The sequence below is a fragment of the Phaethon lepturus genome, unplaced genomic scaffold (genome assembly GCF_000687285.1).
Source record: "Phaethon lepturus isolate BGI_N335 unplaced genomic scaffold, ASM68728v1 scaffold15815, whole genome shotgun sequence".
Classification (NCBI taxonomy): domain Eukaryota; kingdom Metazoa; phylum Chordata; class Aves; order Phaethontiformes; family Phaethontidae; genus Phaethon; species Phaethon lepturus.
The window spans coordinates 49,488-57,251 of record NW_010538517.1 but is presented as its reverse complement, the minus strand read 5'-3'; positions in this window follow the sequence as shown (position 1 = coordinate 57,251).

The window sequence follows — 7,764 nt, the reverse complement described above, 5'->3', positions numbered from 1 at the left end:
TTTATTTTACTTCTGTTAGCTTTTTGGGGCATGAGGCTGAATGAGAAATGTAAATTGAACCTCAAAAATGTAATGAAACTTCTGTCATGTCTGGATTCTAGCTTTATATATTGACTTGGTTCTATTATGGCCCTGAACTATACTCTTTGGATCCAAACATCTATAAATCTTGAGGAAGTTTAGAGTCTTTCTGAATTTTGGCATATTTCTGTCTGGCATGTATCCTTCCAAATGTAGAGAGCATTTATCTGTTGTGTTGTACAGATATTCAGAGTTCTTTGGGTTGATTTCCGAATTAATTCTGTTCTTTTCCTGATGTATATAAAATTGTTCTAATTGACTGCTTTTGGAGGATTTAATGAAGAATTATTTGAGTTCCCCTGAAACATTTTCTGGTGGGAATTCTTAGAATTTTGATCTTCAGTGTATTGAAGTGTTTGCACACACCACATTAAAGAAAAACTAATTAGCCACTGCTTTTCAGTGTAGAGTGTTCAGCATAAGGAAGTCACAGCTTGCTTCTGAAGAATAGTGTCAAACCTCAGCAGCTTTTGTACAACAGGCCACTCTTATTCAGTGTATTTAGGGGTCAGATTCTGTGTTATAGTAACTTAACTTCACTGGCTTCAACAAATTTCGCAACATCATATAGAAGAGTGGAAAACTCTTTTTTTTTTTTTCCCCCACGACTTTCAGTGTGGTATTTTTATATTTGTCATATTGTTTTTATGAACTTTAGAAGGAAAAATTGTAAAACTTGTTATTAGGCTGACTAATGGGATAAAAAGAAAATTTTAGACTTCTTGTGAAACCGATTATGTTTTTCTCAGCAGATTTTAGGTGACTGTTCACATTATGAGCAGAATTCTGTCTAAAAATAAGTTGTGTCCACTTCTTTATGGGTTTATTGAGAACAGAAATTTCCACACCATTCTCCCTTTAATGTGACCACAATGGGCAGTCGTAATTTGTCCATTTATATAAAAAGAATAAATTAGCAAATTAGCCATCATAAACTGTTAGTATATCCACTTTTGCTGACATGTTTATTGTAATTTGCAATATGCATGATGTTGATTTTCAAAAATGTTCCATTTTCTTTTTTGAGAGTATAAATTATAAATTCATGAATCACAGAAAGCAAGACTGTAATAAAACTTGAAAGTTGGAAACACTACGTAGCACTCATCTATGTCAACCTCAAAAAAACCAGGATGTTGAAATTTTTCATAGTTTGATTAAAAGCCTAAAACCTTCTATTCATTTTACAGCTAAACCAGAGCAAGACAGATGGTTTTTTTCATGCATTTATTTAATGAGCAAAAGGCAGCTAATGAACTTGTCAGGAAATGTCTAGAGAAAACCTAAAAATGGGCAAGTAACTAAATTTCAATGTGCCACTCAGAACATTACACAGCATAGATTCTCATAAAATAAACACATAAATTTGTCTATTAATGGTTTGGGGGTTTTTTAGTGGTATGTATTTCAAAGGAAAGGAACTTACCTCCAAAAAACACATCTAGGAATTAAAGATGGCCCTTAATGAACAGACAAAGGGAGTAAAAAAGGAGAAGCCTTTGCAGCCATAAAAGTAGAGTTCAAAATATCATCCCTCTTACAAAATATTTCCTGAAAATAGGCTTGTGGAGCTCAGAAGTAAATTCTGGAAACTCTAGAACTATGAAAGCAAGTCCAGTGGTCGGCACTTTCAAAAATAAATAAAACCATCAGGCAACAACTGTATGCTAATTGCATTTAAGAAATAAGAGACCACCTACATAGAAATAAAATAAATCTCATTAGTGGAGCTAAAGCAGATAGTTGAGATTCAGACTGTGTAAACCCAGCCCTTTAGGCTTGCTTGAAAGAGCTTACAAAGTCACTGCCATTTTCTTAGTGGTGGGACAGAAGTATGAAACGCTTCTCAAGCCCCCTAACTCAAGTCTGCTGTAGCGCTGATGTGCATTTCTTGGTGCAGCCGTGTCCCCGTTGTCAGGAGGATCCGACCAGATTTTTCTTGCAGAATAAGCACAGCTAAGACAGAGAGAGGGAGAAAGAAGGCCACCAAGAGCAGGTTGTGTGCAACCGGCTGCTAGTTTAGTATAATACTAAGAAATCCCACAAATCGTTACATTTTCCTGTCAATAAAATCTTATTCATTTAACGATTTATATTTGTTTTAATAAAAATCATGTTTATGAAGGCAAACCCCTGAAATCCCATAATCAAGAAAGTTAAATATTTTATGAATTTCAGACAAGAGAATAAATATGGGAGTTTTTCAACAACAATAGCGAGAGGTCTGTAAGTCTGTCTCTGGAAGCAGCTTACGCCAGCCATGCTATTCCCTCTAGAGGAAGTACTGAAAATCATTTGCAACAGTGCCCTCCTCTCTCCCCACTGGCCATCATCAGGTTATAGATCTTCGGAAACAAAAGCTGCCCAGGCCTCCTCTCACTCTCTTAAATGGTATTCTGAAAAGAAAAACACAAAAAAATCGAGACTTTGGAAGCTCATCATCTGTTCTGCTGCTGATGTAGTTGGATTTGCTATAGAAAGAATTGCACAGGAATTTAACTGGATATACTCTTAGGGTCAAGGTCTGACCATAACCAACTTTAAAAACAGCACGATAGGTATCTTTTCCTTGATCTTTAACACTTTGTCTCCAAATCTTTCCATTCATAGTTAGTATTTGGCTCTGATTAAGCTTATGATTCAACTGTGGAGCTTTAACTTTATCCAACAGAGGTTCCGTAAAGCCTTGCTAGACTCTTTTGGTGCTGATTTTAGCTCCTGTTTTCTTTTAGACGTTTTAATTTGGCTATGAAATTTAGAGCTTTATGTTTCTAACATAAAATTAGGTTCAGACCTTCATAAAAAAATTATTATTCATGCAGCTGCTATTGCTGCTTAAAAGTGGCTCACTGAATTCTTCCTCAAGGATAGGGTCTTCTGGTATAAACTGTTGTCTTAATTCTTCTCTAAACAGAAGCCTGGACAGGAAGGAAACAGTTACAAGAAAGGATGTTCACTGGGAGAAAGCCAATAGAAAACTCTTCAGCATTTAATCAGAATAATTTAATTCTGTTGACAATTGATGCACAGAATCACAACTAAAAAATCCTGCTCGAAGTCAGAACAGCTTAGCCAACAAAAATAAATATATGTATTTGTCACATGAGGGACAGATAAGAAACCAGAAAATCTAGACCAGCATGAATAAAACCCTCCATTATATGCAATCTGGCAAAAAATAAGGCCTTTAATAATAATCCTCAGGAACTGCTATAAGAGTTTCATAAAAACCTGCTTCGGTGTCCCTTGAAAAATTAATTTGGATTTAAAAAAAAAAAAAAAACAACACAAGCACACACATCTGGCTTGATCATTGGCTAGTAGAACATATTTTTATTCCCAGCCCAAATCACACACAGCTTGTCTGGAAAGAAGACAGCTGCTTGGGCACTAGTGTGCTTCAGTTCGAAGTACATCTAATCTTTATTGAGTTATTTGAGCCTTGTATGCCAAGTGCAGAAAGGCATGCTTTTGTGGGGAGAGGATTTTTTTTTCCTTTTAATATTAATGTGTAATTTTGGACAACAAAGTAGTGCTTAGAAGACAATAGCAATTCTCTAAATGCATTAGACTTAAAATCCAATAAATATACCAAATGCTTTTGTATAAATCCTCATCCAGTTTGTTGCTTCTGCAGGAACCATTGCTGTTGGAAATCGATCTCAAACGTTTTATTGGTCAATTCATTCTGAAAGCTCCTTAGTGTCTTCTCATCTGATTAGCTTCAACATTTTGTTACTCCTCTGCAGGTTTTCCATTAGTAAGTCTTAGACGTATGACGAATTTAGCGTGAGTGCCTTAACTACATGTGACATTTTGGGCACGTCAGCTTTATGTGCAAACTCTCACTACATCCTACTGAGTGAACTGCTTGCTAGGGAGTACGGGCTGGGGTAAATCCATGTTCTGCTGAACTCGGTGACCAAATCTGCAGAGTCTTTGGAAAACGTTCATCTACAGGTTTTACTGGTAAAAACGATCGTAGCTGGCCTGAGGGGGTGGAAAAAAAAATCTGCCCAGGAAACAGCAGTTCCCAATGTATCAAATGCAGCTTGGTCCTAGCACCCTCGTTAGGCTGAGTATCGCGGTCCCACTGAAGTGTCACGGAGGAGGTTAGGTACCATCCCCCATCAGCGCTATGGGGTCTCCTGCTAAACACGGTGCCATTATCGGAGGCTGTGATATGGTATCTTGCAGAATCTCGTAGTTAGTTACTTTTGACACAAGCCCAAAAGCAAAAGGCAGAGTATAAGAGATAAGATCAAGAATGGAATCAATCTTTTGTCTCTATTTTAGGGTTATTGAATCTCAAAACCAAGTGTTCAATGAAAAAGCTGGCTAAACGGAAGAGCCAACGGAGGATAGAGGTGACCCCCATACTGCTTGTCAGCGCTTTCTCTGCCGATCCTGTGTGTGCTGGGAAAATCTTTCAAGCAAGGCTGTATCACGGGGGCAACTTTCAGTTACAGTTTTACTTTCCCCATTGTACTCCTTTCTGCATTGTGAACTAGTCTCTTATCAATGCCTAGCCCTCCATCTCGAAATGAGCTTTTAAAATTAATTTAATACACTGCATGATTCACAGGGTTCGTGATGCTAAGCCTTACCAGTCTGTTTTTCATGCTATTGTTACTTTGCAGTTTAAGTCCTTTTATAGAGTTCATTTTTCTTGAAGCATATAATGACAAGAATCGGAAAGCACTGCTTCAGTCCTTCCCATAACAGCTACGATTTGCAAAGTATCTTTCTTTAGAACAAGATAGCTCTTGTGAATGTTGTTCTGGGGGTATCTTTGTTTAACTATATCTGATTGGGATTTAACACACAAATAAACTTTGTAGTTAGCTGAAAATACAAATCTTTCACTTGACTGAAACTGTAGCGCAGCAGTTGCTCCAGCATATCAAGATGTTCTTAGACACATGGACTCGGGGAGGAATTTCAGAAGGATTATACTGGGTAAGTACACAGCCGTTACTAAAATAAAAGTTGGCATTCAGATCATATTAACTAGAAACCAATGTTCCCGAAGATGTTATGTAAGTAGTTACTATATATTAGGTTGCCATATGTACGTGTCAGTGTGTGTATGTGTGCTGTGTCGAAGGGAGCAAATGTAAAATACAGCGTCACGATCCCCTCCCGTCGACTGAGTGGTACAATTGCTCTCACTCTATTTCGGAGCATGAGCATGTTCCTACACACACGATACGCAGCCAGCAAATACAGTGATGAAGAAGTACATGTCAATGGGATTAGGATAATACAGAGTATTACTATGGCACCAGGCAATGTGGCTGCACTTAATGTCTCACAGCGTCTCCATTCCAAATCCTTTTTGGAAAGCTTTAGAACCCATTTACTGCACAGTAAGATTAAACTCATGATTGAATGGATTACAGTCAGACATTATAATAAGATAAAGTCACACTCCACTGATAAGCATAGCTCGTGCTAACAGAATGCATCACCTTTGCATGTATTCTGACATTTGATTTTGTTAGTTTTCCAAAAATATATATACGTGTGTGTGTATACTCGTTAGCATTATTTTAGCTACAGAAGAGATTTTGAAAACATAGTCAGAAAAAGCTATCAAAACTACAGATCTGGAAAGACTTAGGAAATATGCTTCAGAGTTGCTGCTTTATACATAGGAAGTTTCATCCAAACCAAAATCTTGCTTTTTGTTAGAAATACTACTAATATCCTTTCTGCTTACACATTGTTGGTAGATCACTCTCATGCTCTGATTATGGGGGTTTTTTTACCATTGTGTAGAAAAATGTCTTCAAATGTTTAAAAAGCAAACAAAAAACTACAAAACACAGATTCATTCAGGTTTTTTGTTTAAAAAGAAACATTTACTTCCTGTTGGTAGTCCGTAAATAAAAGTGCCAGAGTACCATTTTTATGTTTATAGTTTGAATACCGTAGCTCTTTCATTGAAAGTTATGTCCCATTTTTAGTTGCAGATTTCAGCAAAAATACGGGAAAGACACTGAAGCAATAAAAAAGGAAAGGAAATAAATTAATCAGACGTTTAGAATGTTCAATTTTATTCTTTTATTCTGTGCCAGTTTTCTGTTTTCCTTTTCTTTGTTTATGAGAATATCATTTATAAGATTCATTGACAGAAAAGTTTTGAAATATACAGCAGCTTGCATGTTTCTGGAAAGATTCCATGACTTCGTGTGTCGTGCTCAACTTAAGAAGAAGAAAAAAAACCCCACCCTCATATATCTTTGTTCTGCTCAGACACCGATTAGTGCTTCCGTGAATCCAGCTGAAGTTCAATGCAGATATATTAATGAAGGGATTGGTACGTACTGTGTTGTACTCTGTTTTTATGAGAGGATAATAAAACAGGAACTTGATGAATTAAACTGAGGAATATATTTGATAAGGCAACAGTTGGTAACAACTGTTATTATTTTCTTTAAAATCTCTAAGGTTATCTTGGAGATTCTTGAAGATATTTACCTATTGTTGTTTGATTTTTGGAGTCCTGTGTTTACAGGTTTAGTTGAACGTACAGCATATCTGCTGTGCATTACAAATGGGTTGCAAGTTATCCAATTGCCTTAGATAGTGAGATTAAACCTTTCTGTAATTCTGCCTCTTGTTCTTAACCATGTCCCTTATCCCTTGCTTTCCCCTTCTCAAATGCATCCTTTTCCTCCCTCCAAATCCTGTCTTTTCATCTCTCCCCATCATGCCCAAGGCCCATCCTTTTCCTCCCATGAGTACTCGATTTGCTTCATCTACAGCACTCTCTGTTCCATGTTTCCTGGCTGTCAGAAAACAGGAATCTTCTCTAGTGATAATATGGCCATTATATGTCCCCTCTGAGGTTCCTGAAAAGACCTGGCAATTTGCGTTGGCTGCTGTTCATCTGCTGTGTTCAAATTTGGCAGAGTCCTCTCACAGAATTAGTAGCCTCTAAGAATTTGGTTTTGGCCTGAATTAGCATGGGTAATGTACAGAGGACCTCCTCCAAGGGATCTATAATTTGATGCAGACTTCTGGATGTTAACTTGGGCTCAGTATCACAAAAAATGTGCACAGGGACCAATCTTTCTATGTCTTTTATGGCTGCAAGGGTTATGACACCAGCAAAAATTCTCTTGAGTTTTCATTGTAGGTATGAGAGAGACAGAACTTCGTGTGCTGTGAGAGGGCACAGGAACCCACTTTTCCACTTGGAAGCAGGGTTAGGATGCATTTGGGGTATCTTCATGTACAGTCACCTCTTTCTGCGATCACAATCATTTCTCCTACTGAGGAGCTGGGTTATGAACTGTGGATGCTGGACTGCCAATGCGTTGCAGTTACAACCTTGAGACTGGCAGGAGCGTAAAGTGGGGGAGAGAGAGGTTTGTAATAACATGTTGATGACATTTACTCTTGGTCATACCTATCTACTTTTGCTTAGCACAACTGAGTGAATTATCATCTTAATTATTTCTTCTAGATTTTCACTGCTTTTTTACATGGTCAATGGATTATATTTAGTCCTTTGTAATAGCTTTGCATACAAATGTGAACGTTCTACTCTGTAGAAGCACAGCTAGGACTCACCAATTAGCATGTGGTGTTTGGATAACTCAAACCCAGATTTGCTTCATTATTTGTTCATTCACTTAAGGGAGTACGTTGTGCGAGTATGAGTACAGCTCACAG